The sequence below is a fragment of the Diadema setosum genome, chromosome 4, assembly GCF_964275005.1.
Source record: "Diadema setosum chromosome 4, eeDiaSeto1, whole genome shotgun sequence".
Taxonomy (NCBI): domain Eukaryota; kingdom Metazoa; phylum Echinodermata; class Echinoidea; order Diadematoida; family Diadematidae; genus Diadema; species Diadema setosum.
Genome location: NC_092688.1, coordinates 19,714,012 through 19,728,822, shown reverse-complemented (window position 1 = coordinate 19,728,822; position 14,811 = coordinate 19,714,012). Strand labels below are relative to the sequence as shown.

Sequence of the window (14,811 nt, the reverse complement as noted above, 5' to 3'; positions counted from 1 at the left end):
CAAGGCTACAGAAAGCTTGATCACTTTGAACAGTTAAGGATAGATGAAGGCATCTTGTGGCTGTAGATATTAATGACAAACCGTCGAAATGGACAGAGAGAAGATGCTGTAGTGATGCAGACCATGTTGCGAACCATATTTTGCACTGGAAGGAGAATCTTTTAAAGGGGGATGGCTAGTAACTGATCAGTGGGAATCAGTGGGAATGCTGGAGGATGATTGTTCCAGTCCTTGTGGGATTCATTTAAGAGTATATCGAAATTAACATTTCATCGACGAAATGGTCATTTCGTCATTTCGTCGACGAAATGACTGATTTTGTAATGAAATAGGCCATGGGACACTTGACGCCCCATACAAACTACTGAGTATGGTCTTTATTCATGGTTTAAACCATGGACAAAAATTGTACCACCCTCATGGATTCCGACCTGAGTGTCTGGCTGGCAAACTGTCACAACAGTGCGAATGTGATGACATCATAACATGTACATTTTCACCTCAGTCATACAAGGTCCTACATCCTTGTTTTGTGGTTGGACAAGTATAAATAGCAGCATATGATTTACTGTGATGTAAATCCTGTTTACTCAACTCTTAAGTTTGATTGACGCCCCCCCCCCCACCCCAGAAAAAAAGAAACAAGAAAAAGAATGAGATACCACAACCAACTTGAGAATTTATAGATTTAAAGCTCATAATATTCACTCTTACAATGTGGAGACCAGTGTGTTCTATTCTGAAAGTAAATATCCTCTCATCAAAATTTTTGAAATGTTGCAAATGTGTCTTGTACGCGCATGTTGAACATGCTGGTACTCTGAATTAGAACAAAACCACATTGATTAAAATGCATTATATAATTGCTTACAATGAAGCCACCCCATAAGTTATCGCATTTTTATCTGACTCCCTGAGACATTTTTATTGTTAGGGCTTCAGTGCAATCACCCAACCTGACCTCTTTGTAATAACACTTTTGTTCTGCCAACCAAAGAGAGCAAGAGCATTGTATTTCAAGGAATGTTCTTTTCACATCACATTTCATATGCCTATTGTGCTATAGTTAAGTTTGTTTTAAAACCAGAATTATATAGAACAGGACAATTACTAGTTGCAGCATGTGTAGGCTGCAAAAGGCAAATGTACAATATACATTTGTGTAGAAGTAATTTACATAAAATGCCCTGTCATTTCGTGCATAGCTTTATCTTGTGCATATGCTTAGATATGTTTTGGTGTATGTGATGCCTCAGAATTCATCTAGGATGAGCAATTAACTGTTGCAGCTTACTCCTTTCATTTGTTTGATATTTTTGGTATTGCTACAAAAATTTGTACAAGTTTTGAAGTGCAGTAACTTAGTCCATTGAAACATTGATTATTGATGGATCGTTTGTTACGCATTTAGTTTGCACAGTAGTATTTAACTAACTCATCTTTTGTTTATTTTCTTATCTTGTTTTGCTCTGTTACGTCTGACTAACCTTTCACAGAAATTCCCTTGATTTGGCCCTTGTGTAAGCAGATGTCATTTGTTTGATGTACTAGTAGTTTGATGTAGAAACAATTCATCTGTTACCCTTTTGTACATCCTTGTGTAAACAGTTTGATGGGTTGTTGGCAGTGATACGCTCCATCAGAATATAGAGTGCATAATTTTTCATGGCTCGGGTGACTGGTAAATCCTTGTATTTATTTGAGACCGCAAGGAATGTATTCTTAGAGACTTTTAAAGCCAATTGGGCTATGCTAGAGAGCTGCTACAAATTTTCAGTTTTGAAAACCTGTAAAAAAGGTTTGTATTTGTGCACATACAACATACACTAACTTTTTGCTGTCAACTGTGTGGATACAAAAATTATTGCAATGGTATCACAGTTGGTTGTGGAATTCAATGAAACAATTTTCAGTAGTTAAATTAATGGTCTTCATATCAGATTTTAGAAGACGCAGAATATTGAAAAGGGAGAGGTCTAGCAAGTGGTATTACAAGCTCCTGGCTGTGTGTTTGTGTGTGTGTCTGTGTGTGTGATTTGTGTGACGTATTTGATTCTTGGTCAGTACTTTATCTTTCATGTGCTTTTAGTCTTTATCTTTTTGAAAGCTCTTTTAATAGTTCTGATGGAGCTGTATGGCATTGTGTTGGAAGTCCACGACAACTGGTTTTACATCTCTCAATCATTATTTGTTGAGAATATTGCAAATTTTGTACATTTTGACCTACCGGTATCCTGCTGAGTTGAAATTTGTCCTCATCAAAGACCGATTTTTCATGAAAGGTTTTTGTTTGTTTGTTTGTTTGTTTGTTTTTTCATAAAGATGCCAGAAGTCCTTTAAATTATCCTCATAATTTTATCTGTAGTTTGTGCAGACTGCATACATGCCAGAGGGAGATACTGTGAGATTTAGTATTCACATCTTACACACAGGTATGCTTCAGCTGGTCTCTCATTATTACCCACGTCCAAACAAACATTATGTTGTTTCTTCTCTTTATTTGTCTGCTTCGAGAGACTGTTTGGTTTACTGCCATGCTTTATAATTATGCCATTCTCTTTGCATCTGAGTATGCTCTTTGAAACCCATGACAGTAAGACAGATACGAGTCTTCTATCACAATACCCCTGTACAGTACAGTGACAGCATTCATACCTGCAATGTAAAAATTATGTGCATGCACTGTAAAGTGCAAGCATAATAATGAATATGTACATTTGCAAGTAGCCCATGATGTGACAGCACTAAGAAAAAAAGAAGAAAAGAAATAGCATACTTGCCAACTAGTAAGATTTTATCAGATTCAGTAAGATTTTTTTACGTTAAAAAATAGCAAAATCAGATTTTCTGTCAGAGAAATCAGATTTTAAAAAAATATTTAGATATACATTGTACCTTTCATGTGTATTTTCTGAAGATTTGACCAAAAGTAAGATTTTTAACTTCAGTTTGCATATAAAATAAGATTTTTGCAATCCATGAGTAAGATATTTCATCTTGAAATGTTGGCAGGTATGAAATACGTAGATGTTAAAAAAAATCATAATCAGCTAATCTTTAATGAAAACTTTATATGACACTGTTCTCCAGAGATTGTCTAGTTATGAAATGTGTATGCTGATAGTGATAACACCACTCAACCATGATTCAATCAAAGTGCATTCCAGTATGGACTTCGAGGGCAGATATGGTAGTGCAATATTCTTGTAAAATGAAAATATCTTATATACGTTAGTGGAGATGTTTAGAAGTCTCTGTTCAACATAGGAAAGCCTGAAAGAATTACAATATGTAGCTCTGGACACTCCCATCCTTTAGACAGTGGCCTATGCTGTCATAATTGATACATAATTTGATTATAAAGTATTTTACATATATTGAGTTTAAATAAACTCATTGATACACTTATCACTGATATCTGGGACATTGATGAGTTTCTTTGAGTCCATTGTTTAATGGCCAGTAAACCAGTTTTTTCACTATTGCTTACTTTCCAGCTTGATTGTTCTTTCGAATATATTATCATTATTTAAGTTTTCTTAGCATTCTCTCTTACAACTCAGCATAGACTCTTTAGTTCTATCCTGTATAATATTTATGATGCTTCAAAGCAGTCACTATCCATTTATCTACATGTACATGTATTTCATTATAGAGGAATTTTTAGCTGCATTTTACTCTTCTGTTTTAGTAGTCTACTTATGGCGGCACACATCAGTACTCTTGCCATGACAGGCACTAGATTTTCTACACTGACCTGTTTTGTTTGATAATTTGTTTTATTGACAGTGGGCAGGTATTGTTGTACCCCCTTTTACAATTTAGCAAAGAAGATATTATGAAGGATTCTTATGGTAGTTGCCATCAGCAAGTGTAGTAGTATCTTTCTCATGAATCAATTTGAAAGTTTAAGGAAGTAAAGCCAAACAGTGGGGGAAGATGGTAATACTGTACCATAATGTGTGCAGTGTATGTTATGAGAGAAGAAGTTTCTCCAGTGCCTCTGGTAACTGATATTATCATTATTAGAATAAATCTGTGTACAACTTCCAATGTTATAATGTCAAGCATTCCTAGTGTCAAAGCAATACTAGTATTTCACAATATCTCTGCCATTAATGAAGTTTTTGCTACCGAAGATGACAGAATCAGTCTAAGGCCATGAAATACCTGTTAGTCACCAAATGATGTTTTATCTGTTGTTCTGGACTTCAAACACAATTGTGTGCATGCTTTGGTAATTGTCTTGGATTTTCTGTGATTTTTATTTGTAATAATTTGGCTTCTATAGATAAGAACTCTTCTCTCCTTTGCACTTTTTTTCCTTTTTTTATTGGTGAAATATTCATAGACTTTGTATTCTATATTCATAGTTTTTATCTGTGCAAATGCTGGTAGTGGCGATGTGTGCATGTTTCTTATTTTCTTGTTTCAGTTTTAATTCAGGGTAGTTGATTTTAAATCTCAGTATTCAGTGTATATGATGTGTAATTCTTTTGTCTTCTACTGCTTTGTGGCATCAACCTATGACATTGCCTGTTTTTTGCCCCATTCCTCCCAAATGCATCACGCAATGAAATAGGAATGCTTTGGTTTTGGTCATTTGGATAGCATGCCAATATTGTATATTTTATATTGTAAACTATGAAATAAGTTGATAAAGGCAGTTGATTCTGGAATATGTTACAATAGATACTGATGTACTTAGGTAGGAAACAGAAATCTGTGAAGACATGTTTGAATTATCAACCACATTATGATTTCTGACAAGAACTCTCTGTATTTCCTTCTGCTGTTCTTCCTGTTTTCTCTTTCTATTTCAAGCTTGAATGGTCCAGATGGGAAGTACCATAGCAATGCTGATCCAAAGAAAGTTTCTTTTCTTTCTGAACACTTTTGTAACTCTGCATGAAAATCTGTGTAGACTCGTTCAATACAATTTGGTGTTTAGCTTCCCAATACCAGTTCTCAAGTTAATTTCACCCCAATATAAACATATGTGACCGGCTACAACAAAAGGATCCGAAAGTCGGGAGAGGACAATTTTCTGAAAGTGACATAACATTATTCCCTTACACTTCTACTTTAATTTCATATATAACACAACTCATAAAAGTACTCGGTTGCGGAGATATTGATGATTTTATTAGCGCATGTCACGTGGTTGACGAAATCAGAGTTTCGAGAAAAACGCCTTCAAAGTTTTCCTTCCGACGCTATCATGATCAAGGGGAGGTGAGACAGTCTTCACCGCTTGACAAGAGAAGGCATGCTCCTAACGACCTCCGCGATGTTCATTCAAGCTTAGCGCCAGCGATCTACGCACGACCAATCATTAATCAGGATGCCACGCACTGACCAATAAGATCACTCCCTCGTTGCTAGGGGCGGAGTCTAGTTGCGGCGCTAAATCCAAATCTTCGGACACGTTTCTGTTACATTGAAAGTCGGAGAATCATGGCCCAGAAAAACGCTAATTTCTTGCCTTTCGTTTGATCATCTAGTTTCGAAATTTCGGCAGATGACAGACAAAATATTAGACTACAAAATTATGCCAAAAACAGAAATCCGATTGTTTTGACCAATTTTGACGATGTGACTTCAAGCTCGATTTTCTCGGTTCAGCCATCAGCGACTTTAGGATCCTTATGTTGTAGCGGGTCACATATGTCCATCCATTATCAATTTCCTGTGAAAGAAATTTTAATTAACTGTAAATGGTGCTTCAGAAGGGGAAAAAATGATATACTGATAACATTCACTTTTTGCTTTTCTAGCACTGCATAGCAAAAATGCAAACACATATTTTAATGTGTTTAATTAAACAATTTATAAATTGCCTTATCTCATCACTTGCATGACTGCATGACTTACAAATTTGAGGATGAAATTATTGTTCTGATAGGATTAAACTCCTCAAGTCATTCACTGTAGAAGCCTCTGCTGCATGTTTTTTTTTCTTCTGAAAATCCATGCTACATATGACATAAATGTGCTCAATTCTGAGAACTAGAATTCAGATTTCATCATAGACTGACTGTTGAGTGCTTAAATCACCTTTTGATTTGTTCTGTAATTGACTGTAAGTAAAGATGATTTGATCAGACATCACATATTTCTTTTATGAAATGATTAATACTCACTTTGATCTCCAGCATATCTGGTTCATATTGGAAAATCACTTTCATTAAGATCTGTCATTTTGTCATGCTTGAAATTTAGACAAAAATGGATATGTGTTCCATCAATGGCAATGTTGTCAACAAATTCATATAATGGTTCCTGCATGTGCAACAGTTTGAAAATGTTCAGAAACTAATTACACTTCAGGATGTATGGTGTAGGTGGTGTGGGTGCATATCATTGAAGTTTTATCTTTGAGACATGTAAAAGATGTGCCTGTAAAAAAATTATGATCCTCATTTTTTCACTGGTAGTGTGATTAAAGATTCAGATAAAACTACTGAAGTGTATCTATGGTCTTCATCCAGGAATACAAAGTTGACTGCATATTTTTGAATTCATAGATCTTACCTATTGTGCTGACTCTTAGTCTTAGTAACAGTCGAATGGATTCTAGTCACAGCTATGTTAACATGTACAAAGGTTTCATCACTGTGTCTCCAACCCACCCTAAACTTAGACCCCATTTACAGTGCGGCCTCTGTCTGTTTACAGTGCCGGGCTCGACTCGAGCTTTTAATTCAATCCTTTCAATATTTTGTCGTAGTGGCGCTCTGCTTGTAAACAAGCGACTATTATTGGGAGCGCGCCGGTCGCAATTTGGTACAGCATTTGGCCAAGTTTGTGTTTACAGTGAGAAAAGATCGGGCTCGCGGCCGAGACCGGCCTTCATTTCACTGTAAACGCGCAAAAGGCCAAATGCAGTACCAAAATCGGCCGCGCATTTTGGCCAAGCTCTGGAGGTAGTCTCGGCCACAGCCGAGCCAGGCCGTTCTCACTGTAAACGCAAACTGTGCCAAATGCTGTACCAAATTGCGACTGGCGCGCTCCCAATAGTCGTTTGTTTACAAGCAGAGCACCACTATGACAAAATATTGAAAGGTTTGAATTAAATGCCCGGGCCAAGAGCTACAGTGCAGATCTGTCATTACCTTTAGGAGGAACACCAGTCATATGTTGTGCATCTCATTTTTGTTTTAACTTTGTTTGTGTGTTGTGTTTATTCTTTAACCCGTTGAGGACGCGTCCCGAGTATACTCGGGCAAGTGTCTATGGAAAATGCATGTTGAAGCAAAATCAAACCATCCTCAATGGGTTAAGCAGTATTTTCTACTTGTACAACATTACTTTGGGGCTTAAAAAATACATTAACATTTACCTCACAATATCAGAACCATTAATTTTAGTGCTAGGGCATGATTTGAAGTTGTGGTCAGAATTCAAAGATGCGTGAACAGTTTTGTAGTTTTGCTTTTTTTTAAATCAAATTGCTCCTCTGTATGAATAGATTCTGTCTCTCAGCAAAATTTAAAAATGTGACTTGATACAATCTTGCACCCTTGTGAGTAAATAGGGTAGGTTAGTGCATGATGAGTGTACTAATATACAACAAATTTGTTATTTTGTTAAGTTTTGGTGTACAGGGTAATTGGGACAATTTGCCTTTCATTGAATCTTTTTTAAATATTTTAAACATTAGTTGGTATGGCTACTTGTACCACACTGTAGTTTACATCGCAAACACTTCAATCAAACACACTGCCCATGTAGCTTGAATCCATTTTTGAAAATGTTTTATTATAGTGCAATGGAAATCTCATGGAATATTAAACCATATTCAGTATGTCTGTGATTCCGTGAGGCTTGTTTGTGCACATACAGTAGAGTACATTAAAAACTACCAAAAAAAAAGAAAAGAATTCTTTTCTTATAGTTTTTAGCTCATGATTATGATTGCCAAATGTAGACTCGGAACAGAGCAGGTTATTTTTTCATTCCTAAAAAAATTAGGATTTGACTGAATTGATAGATTATGTGTTGTTCTGCATCTCATCTATATATTTGCAAACCCCTTTGTTTTCATTTTTCAACCATGGGTGCATGGTTCTCGAGCTATGTGTTCCTGAAATGATATCTTGTATACTTGTCTGGTTCATTGCAGATACAAAGGTGATGTGGAATCACGTCAAAAGTTAATGCTATTCTTTTTATGCCACATTCACAACAATTCCCCCTCCCCAAACTATCTGCCGTGCTCTTGAGGCAACAGTATGCAAATGTCATGCTACCTCAAGAATCATTCAAATTCTCTGCTACTGTATATGCTGAATATTTCGCGAGGTTTTTATTTTCCACGAATTTCGCAGGTCGGTGCTATTCGCGAAATTGAAAACACACGAAAATATTGACCCTGATCCCAATGTGGATGTGGCATATGCGTGTACATTTCTTCGTTCAGTGCAAGACTCCACGATCGTGAACCAAACCACTCGCGAAATCGTTGGGAATTCCTTATTTGCGAAAATTTAGACTCATGAAATATATGGCGTATACAGTATATCATCATGAGAGTAATTCATTTCAATGGAGACTACATGTATTTCATGCGTTTCTCTTCGAATATGCATGCTCTCCAACAGTCATTAATTCCTTTCACCATAAGGATATGTACATATGAACAGTCTTTCTTGTGTGACCACTGTAGTCAGATGAAGAATACTTGTCATGCTGAAACAGTTCATCAAGAGTTGTCAAAACAACATTACCCAGTGTTGACTGAAAACATATTCTGATTCCGTTCTTCTAGAGGATAAAATCTGATTCTCCGGCAGTGATACACAACTTCCCTGCATTGGTGAACCAACACCAAGTTGATAAAAGTGAATCTGATTCCTCAGTGCAAAAGCTATGTCAATTGGCAATGGTGGAGCAACAATGTTTAAAGTTGTTGTGTATGTGTATTTCCAATCTGACATTGCGTATAATGTTAAACACAGATCTATCATACATGAATGTGGCTTTAGAGGTGTACGAATGCTTGTGACGTGGTACTGCAGAGATTGCAACCAATCTAAATGAAAAAGAGAACAAAACAATTAGCAAGACAGAAGAGCGATCAGTCTGGAATGTTTATGGGGATCATTTCAAATAGTGCACAATTTGTTAGTGAGATTTTTACCATTCCAACAATCACACTCAATATCAGGTCCAAACTTTTCAGAAAACATAGCTCATAGTGATCTTATTCTACAAACTCTGACCTCTCAGCTGCTGTTTTTAAAACACATCTGCTTCAAGGAGAGCCTCCCATTTGATATTTACCCTGATCCATGGACAGTATAGAATTCTTCCCTATATCAGATCATGTTATTGTTACATAGGATTTCATATCCAATCTGCTGACAGTCTTTCAAAATATAATATTTGTCACGCCTTGCAATATTATCTTGCATGAAAATAATGCCTTCAACATATTTCCCTTTCAGTGCATGACAGTCTTTCATTTCTGATTGCCTTCTTTTTTTATTGCATGTTTTCCTCTTCTTCCTTTTTATCTGTCGGGCTAGACTAGAGCATATAGGGACAAGGAAGCTTCAACATAAGAATTACGGTAGTACTGATGAACTTTGTGAGTAGGCCAGTGTCTGTCTCATTCTGTGCCTCCATTGCCAAGCTGCTGCAAGACATCATGCCATAGTAGACCTACCAGAGCTCACAAACCATACCCAAAGCATATTAACTGCAGTGTCTTTCCTAACAACAGCATACCCACCATGGCTTTGAATGTTCCTTGTAGTTTGATGCAATAATCACTGTAGACGAAAGTTTGATTTCTGACAGAGAGGCAAATTTTGAGATATAGATATACATGCCCAAGTGCATGCTATCATTTGTGGAGAAGAATCTACTAGAATGGTTGTGATATTAAAAGCAAACCTGACAAATTAATATTAACATTTTGAGCATAGCTCTACATACATGTTATTGTATATTGACAAATTTTGTGATTTGAATGTCCCTTACTCATCTATAATAATGGTACATTTTAAACAATTTTGAAGAAGCTCGTGTGATCAATTGAACAATGTTGCTTGCATAGCACCTAAGTTGATGGTAGGGAATGTCAATAATATCACTTCTCACATTCCAATTATTTATTAGTTTCATGTTTCCTCCACATATTTTTGTTTATGATCTATTTATTTATTTATTTATTTATTTATTATTTATTTATTCATTAATTATTTATTTATTGCTGCATCATACACAATGAGAAAGAAATTGGGTGAACTAAAAAGTGCATTATGGAAGAGACAGTTTCGTCACATGACCCAGGAACCTGTATTCACGTAATTATTAACTCAAGACGTCATGTGAGAGGAATTGCAAACAATCAGATGATCATAATTTTCTCTCAATTTGTTGAATTCTTTTATGTGTTTTTATACTAACCTCTTGCTTTGTATTCATACACATAGCAACAACTTAGAGTAACTTTAGTAACAACCGTACAAACAGTAACCTGCACATTTATGAATTTTGAATATTTCCTTTATCTTTTCTTCTTCTTCTTCGTGTATACTGTCCAACACCCCTTAGTAGGGGCCAACTGGACAAGGGGTGTGCTGGTGTCAAATTGCGCGGAGAGAGAAGTGTGGGGTCTAGTTGCTTTGCTCCTGGATGTATTTGTGTACAACTTATAAAATTAAACATGATTTGCCATAGATTTGCGTTCATTGCATAAAGCAAAGTGATTGACTGGTCAAACATAACATGGAGATATGTAAAATGTACAACATATTACATTAATACTGAAAATGTAAAGCAACAATTTGGTAATTTCATCAAAAGTTCAAGAGTGACCATGCTTTTCCTTTGTAGCATGTATCATCTGTTGCATGCTTGTCCATGCATATTGACTAATGGTGGTGGTTGGCTGAAGGTATGGATACTATTTTGCCTGGTACAGAACTTGGCTAATTTGTGTATATATTCAACATAACAGGGGTTTCCAATGATTCGGCTGAATGGTGAGCTTCTTATAGTTGGCATAATACTGTAGACCAGATGTAACAAGACAACTAATATTAAAGCATAATCAAATGATTACATAGGTATACATTCTTGAAACACAATACCAATACATGTATATCCTTGACATTGCATTCTTGTGTTTCCACAACTTATCTGACCGTAGTCAGTTCGCGTAGCAGTGGTCATTTTCTTTTATACATATTCACATTACGTCTACCTCAAAGTCGTCTTGCATTCATTTACGGTGTTTTCCCCCAAGTAGTATATTACAAGTATATCTTTATCTTGTCTTAAAGCCCCAGTGAAATGGCTTCTCAGTTTGGAGTCAGTGCGAGGTTGTTCTAGATCTAGGGTAGGCCTAGCTGTAAATAGCTGCGATCACACTGGTAAAACTCCTGAAAGTTTCAGTTTTCAAAGTATAAGTTCTCGAAGATTGTGCAGTGTGAATGAATGCAGAGATCTGAAACTTCGCAAAGTGATCTCAAAGTTGAACTTCGAGAAGTTTTGCCAGTGTGACTGTGGTTAATGTGAATGTTTCTGTTAAGCTCTAGCCAAGTTCCAGATTAGACTGATACAAAACCAAGAGGGAGGATGGTTTAATATTGAATATAATGAATGAGTGATGTTCTCAAAATAAAAATGAGTGTGTTTCCTATGGCAAACATGCAAAAGGCTTGTTGTTCTCTGACATATTGTGCTTGTTCAGTCATAAACAGCATTAAAGCACCATAGGCTTGCCTTGAATGCAGAGTGCTAGCTCTGTCTTTTCCTTGAAGGTAAAAGCATACTTACATGGAAACTTCTTCTTTGGCACAGACAGTACATGTATGACCCCAGATCATGCTCATACCAAGGGACAATATGAAGGGACTATAACTTGCCTATTTTCTTTCTGTCTCTCTCTTCCTCCCTCTTACCCTTTGTAGATGTTCTTTTGTTTGTTTCATTCTTTTACATTTCAAAAATTAGTGAGTAAGGGAGATTCAGTGTCAGTTGCTGTGTGGGGCATTCTTAGGTGTCTTCAAGTCATTGGGTTACACGGTGCACTTTTGCGAACAAGAACAGCTATCGTAAATAAAACCAGTTTATGTTGCTGGCTTGATAAACCTGCTTGTTGCACACACACAATCAGAATGATGTTGTTTTAAGATCCTCTTATGTATTATGCCTTTATGTTTGATGAAGATAGATATACAAACACCAAGTTTTGCCATTTATAGCATAGAGCACTATCATTTCTTTTTAGCTGCTCTCATATGCATCCCAACAGAACAGGTGTCTGTCATGGCGTCACTGTCCTTTCCTATGTTCTCATAGTTGTAATTGTCAGCAACTCTTGTTTGCATAGAACCATTGGAAACTTGCATACCTGTGGAATAGATCTGAATTGTTCCAACAGAAATAATGATCAAAGTAACAATAAAATGACATCTTTTTTTTTTATAAGACCCATAAGCGAGTAGAGTATCTTTTGCAGATAATATTGTTAAGCATTATTTGCCTTTTTCTTTTTTTTTTTTTTTTTTTTTTTTTTTTTTTTTTTTTTTTTTTACCAGAGCACTGCTCCTGCCGGATGATGAAATGTTGCCAAGAGATTTACATTGTAAAGGAGAGGGTGCTACAAACCCACCTGCCCGCAGGCCCTGGGCAACAAAAACTTATTGTTGGACGAGTGATATGAGATTGCACTTGCCTGTTAATAATATGGGGCACCAACCTGGGAAAAGTAGGAGAGATGTCTTTCATAAAACCCTAAAGGGCATCAAAAATATGTGTTTTCCATACTCATTGCAAACCAGGGGAAATTTTCCATTTACAGAACATGAGTATTGATTTTCAAAGTTCTTTTAATTGGTCAAAAGCATATGAAAGGTGAAGGTATTGAAAAAGCTTATGAGAGTTACTGCTTTTACACAGTATGGTCATTTATTTTCAAAAATTTTGTCCTTCTTACTCTGTCTTTCACCTTTTTGTGGTTCTACATTTCATATATTCTGAACTCACAATTGTTATTTGCCATCTCTAGCTGTCTACAGATTGCATATTTCACTTGTGTACGATAATTTCGTCGGCTGAGAAAAGGGCGTTAAGTTGCAACTAAACCCATAGGCCCGAATTCACGAAGGTGGTACAAATGAAACCATGGTTTAAACCATGGACAAAAACCATGGAGCGCCAAGTGTCGCATGGAATATTTCGTTACGAAATTGGTCATTTCGTCGATGAAATGATTATTTTGTAACGAAATGACACCATTTTGTAACTAAATGAACATTTCGTCCACGAAATGATAATTTTGTTAACAAAATGGTCATTTTGTTGACGAAATGACCAATTTCGTAACGAAATATTCCGTGCGACACTTGGCGCTCCATGGTTTTTGTCCATGGTTTAAACCATGGTTTCTTTTGTACCACCTTCGTGAATTCGGGCCATAGTGTTCACGACCACTTAACGCCCTTCTCATTCTCAACAGACGATTTGTGTTTACCAAAACTTCATGTTATATACTGTACAGCATCTCTCACTAATGATATACTTGACAGGGTTTCATACTGGGCCATCAATGTCAAGCATTTCATTTTCACTATATTTGTATATCATATATGACTTTCATTTCCTTCTGGGTTCCATATCTTTGAAGGTGTATTCATGCAAAACGCCAGTCGCACTTTGAAGTTATGTGTGTTGCATGCAGTGCACCCATTAAAACAATTATTGTTTTCAAACTTTTGTAAAAAGCATTTTTGTTCTTTGGTGGGGGGGGGGGGAATTTGAATTTATGTGTGTGTGCAATATAAAACAATGAATCATGAGGGAATACATTTGAAAATATCATTTACATGTATTTTCAGGTAGCGAGTTAACTAATGCTGAGATGCCCTCCAAATATGAAGAGACACAGCCAAATGCTCAGTGATTATATTATAAAATGTCGCTGGGAGGTGAAGATATGTAACCCATGGTTATCGATGTACAATCATGTCAGCAGACAAAAGCATCCATTTCATTCCTGCATAGTCAGTCTTGATTGAGCTTTGCAAGCTATTGATCTGCATATTGTGTTTCTTCATATATTTGTAGACAACTGTGCTGGAATAGATTGAGAAAAAACAAAACAAAACTAAAAAACACTGTACTCTAGACATCATTCAGTTACAAATGTAGTGACATTGCACAGGTACTAGTACATTTGATTTGAAATATTCTGCATTATAATCATGTTGAAATTTGGAACACCCCAGTCCAGTAGTAGTGTAGAAATTACATGACTGTACACATTGTCTGTTGACAGTGACAGTAGAAATATGACACTTAATCTTTTGTCAAACTGTGGAATGTAATTGGTTGTTACTGCAAGTGACAGTGTCATATTGCTGTTGTGATTGTTGGTCGACAATGCTTGGTCATACAATGTATTTAAATTGAAGCACTCAGTAGTACAGCAAAATACAAATAAACTCAACACTGCTTTGTTGTCATACATATCTTCAGCAATGTTCATTGACTTCATATATCCCTTCGTTTTTGCACCATACTATGCTCTATGTTGTCCTCACTATTAGCTTATTCTTCACAAACCTGTATATCAATCATTTGCACAGACATTTTGGGGAAAAAATGTAACCATGTTAGAGAATCTGGGGTTGGATTAAAAGTGTTTTACAGTGTAGTTCCCTGCAAATATGGTAGAAAGGGAAGAATTCATTATTGGAGGCTCATTGGTGGTACACTAATATGACAAGCCTTTGAATTAACTCTTAAATACAAATTGTATTTCTGAGCAAGAACAAGAAGAGTGATATGTTTTTC

The 14,811-nt window shown here is 36.2% G+C and overlaps 1 protein-coding gene across 1 annotated transcript in view; it reads left to right on the top strand.

The window, feature by feature from the left end:
• Positions 1-14,811, top strand: part of LOC140226979 (cell cycle control protein 50A-like) — a 30,219-nt gene that overhangs the window by 13,344 nt on the left and 2,064 nt on the right. The gene's annotated exons all lie outside the window — the stretch shown is intronic.